Consider the following 3,672-nt stretch of genomic DNA (forward strand, 5'->3'; position numbering starts at 1 on the left):
GTATTGTTAATCCGTTGTCCAAATTAACTCTGAAAATTCGGAGGAGAAAACGAAAGCCGGAGTCTTTTAAATTAAAATGTCAAATGAAAATCTACTTACTTTGCCTTGTTTTGACGATTACTGGAAAAGTGTATTCATAATTATCCGGGATTCATGCTCACTGGTCTAGTTTATTTTGTCACTGGAAAGGCTAAAAGTATAACACGCAAAGGGACCACTATGCGTGTTAGACTTTTAGCATTTCAAGTGACGATATCATGACGATTGTGGGCGGAGCTGTATTTATACGCATTGGCGAAGCATGTATTAGGAATAGTTCAGCCGAATAATAAGGTCTACTATTTAAAGTCCCATAAAAATTCCCCTAAATATCCCGCGATTTCTCTCATATGTTAAGGGCCAAGCCGGGACGATTTTAAAAAAGGATATTTTTCAAGAAAATAAGCAATTAAACAAAATCCAGTTCGTACTAAAATTAAATTGTTTTTAAAATTGATTATTTTTGCAATGATGATTGCATGAGAGGGAAAATAAATTAAGACATTTGTTTTAAGTATTTCCTTTATTTTTTCTTAAATCTAAAACAGCTTAGAAGTCTAAAATTATTGCAGTGCTGAGTAAATTTTTGCATTTAATTTTATTTTATTATGACAGTGGCGTTGCAACAGTGAAACTAAAATTTCCACCAAAATATTTTACTACCAACAAACTTTTATTAACTTTGAACCGTGAGCGTGAACTTCACAAAAACTGAACTCTAGTTAAATTAAAACTTTCGCGCCCACGTTTTCCTAAGGTCAGACGCGAAGATTCTAACAAGGAACCCAAACAAAGGACCTGCGTATGTTGGCCCACATGGAATCTCCTTTGTTTTGAAAATTAAATGTAAAAGGGAAATCGTGAATTAAATTATTCCGTTTTGTTAAGCGTACCTCACAAATAATAATGTTTTCATATATAATAATAATATTTATATTTTATTAATACATAGACTCATAATGTAATCCCGCATAATAAAAATATATTGCTTGGTATTAACCTCATATAACTTGGGAGATAGTAAGGAGGAATTTTAGATATATTTACTTACTCACGAGTTTCAATGTTTTTCTTTACAGTTAGGTACAATATATCATACATTTCAGGACCAGATTGGGAGGTCAGGAGGCCCTGGGGCGATGAAGGAGTGGAGGCCCCTAATTATTTTTCGAATAAAAGAAAATCGTTTTTCAGTACCAAGATTTTTTTTTATATAATATAGGAGTAGCAGACGAGCATGCAGTCCACCTGATGGTAAGTGGCTACTGCCGCCCATGGACATCTGTAATCAACCCCAGATAGGAATAGATATTCCTACCTGAGGTCGGCCACAAATGCGCTGCTATCCCTGAGGACTAAGCTGGAACGCCTCGAAAAAGTATGTCTCCCTTACCACACCCTTCAAACGGAACACAGCAGCGCCTAACACTACTATTATTAGGCAGAAATAGGTGTGGCGGTGGTGCCGCCGGAGTCGAACCACTATGGTTCTACCACCTTCAATTCCAACAAATAAAATTATTTTAACATTAAATGTAGATTGTATTAATTAGCTCAGTGCAAGTATTGGTGGTAAAAATTCGAAAAAAAATGTAATCACAAAAAAATGTAAATATTGCTGATCCGTCTGACATATTTTTTTCTCTACTATGGAGGGGCCTCTCTTGTGGAAACCCCGTGGCAGTAGCCCCGCTTCCCCTCTCCCAAATCCAGCCCTGCAAATGACACAAATACACGATTGACATTTGTTGTCCAATACGCACATGATAATGTTTTTTTGTATATTTGAATCACACATTGAATTACAAACACTTAGGAAGGTTTGCTCAGTCTGCAAAGTTTCGAACCCGTCCGAAAGTTTTACCAAAACTTTACGATACGATAAAATAACGCCAATTTCAATTTACGGACTGTTTTTACATTTAAACCTAATACGTAATTTAAAAATCAAATCTTCATTTTTCGTCAGAAAATGTCCGATTTCGAGAAAATTTCGAATTCTGTGCTTAAAGAACTGAACTCAGGAGTAATTTTTTAAACTGTCATAAAAATTATAAATATATCCAACCGAAGTTGAACTTCTATAAGCAAACATTTATTGATATGAATATTGATACTGAAGTAAATTTATCAAATGTCCAACATCATTTTCATGATAAATTGACTATTGTGAACTATATCTTTGGCCGTGACAAATGGATTCAGATGAAACTCAATTGGATTTACATTAGGTAAAACGCAAAAAGTATCAAATACAGATGGACGGCATATAAATAATTGGCTTTGTTATACGATACGTAGTGTATTTTATAAGACAGTGAAAAGACAAATAGGACATCTAAGGGCAATGTACTGTACATCAGAAACATTCTTCATTATTATTAATGATGTTTGGACTTCTTCTGCAGTATTGAATTGTAAAGAAAGTTTAAATACAGCTAAATAATTATATTTACTTAATTTTGATTACTATTTTGTTATAGAAGTTACACTTCTTTACGCGTATCACGGGAATAAATTAGAATGAATACAACATTTTGAAGATGCGTATTAATAAAATGTTGCAAACAATATGTTAAAAATAAATACGTACAAATGTTTCAAGATTTGAATTTAACCCTCTGTAATATTTTTATATTAGGTAGCAATGATAGCCTAGTGGTTAAGAAACTCGGCCTCTCGATCGTGGGGTCCGAGGTTCAAATCCCAGGCACTTCTGATTTTTCGAAATTACATGCGTATCAGAAATTAATTATCACTTGCTAAAACGGTGAAGGAAAACACCGTGAGGAAACCTGCATACGTGAGAGATTAATATAAAAAAAAACTCAAAGGTATGTGAAGTCTACCAATACGCACTTGCACAGCGCGGTGGACTATGGCCTAATCCTTCTCATTCTGAGAGGAGACCCGTACCCAGCAGTGGGACAATAATCGATTGATGATGATGATGATGATGAATATTTTTATTAATAAAATGAACATTCAAATTTTACCTAATAATTGGGTATAATTATGCTACTATGCGCAATAATTATGTGGCAATTCATTTCTAATTAAAGGTAAGAAGTAAAACTTCCAAATACAAAGATAATTTATTTTATTTGTAGTGTTTAGTTATTAAATCGAATGTGGTGTATAGAACAAACATTTTCGAAACAACTCTCAAGGGCCCTGTGGCGCAATGGATAACGCGTCTGACTACGGATCAGAAGATTCCAGGTTCGAATCCTGGCAGGGTCGTGTAAAGGCACATTTTTTATAAATTCATATGGCTTGCAGTAAAATTATTTTGTAAGAATTTTAGTTAAGAAAACTTTTAAGCGCTGTTTTCGATATCTTTAAGTTTTTTTACCAAACTAATTAAACCCGGGCCAGTTTAATACATAAGTAATTTCATCCTGTTATTCGATACCTTATACGTGTGTACAATAAAAACTTGTTTATTTAAATTTTAATATTTATCATCGATTCATAACTATCCCACTACTGGGCACACAACTCGGTCCCAAATCAGACGGTTTTTCACTAGTCATGTAGTAGATTTTAAGACGGGACATAATTCCCTAACAATATTTTCCTTCGGCATTAAAATATGTGATAATTAATTTCTAATACTCAAACGACTTTGAA

The 3,672-nt window shown here is 33.8% G+C and overlaps 1 non-coding gene across 1 annotated transcript; it reads left to right on the forward strand.

Annotated features, from left to right (window-relative positions):
- Nucleotides 1-3,209: 3,209 nt before the first annotated feature.
- TRNAR-ACG (transfer RNA arginine (anticodon ACG)) lies at nucleotides 3,210-3,282 on the forward strand. The gene has a single exon. It is a non-coding gene; the product is annotated as a tRNA-Arg (tRNA).
- The last annotated feature ends 390 nt before the right edge of the window (nucleotides 3,283-3,672 follow it).

This window comes from Epargyreus clarus, unplaced genomic scaffold (assembly GCF_041222505.1).
Source record: "Epargyreus clarus isolate Ecla_fem2 unplaced genomic scaffold, WU_Ecla_fem_2.2 ptg000029l, whole genome shotgun sequence".
NCBI classification, from domain to species: domain Eukaryota; kingdom Metazoa; phylum Arthropoda; class Insecta; order Lepidoptera; family Hesperiidae; genus Epargyreus; species Epargyreus clarus.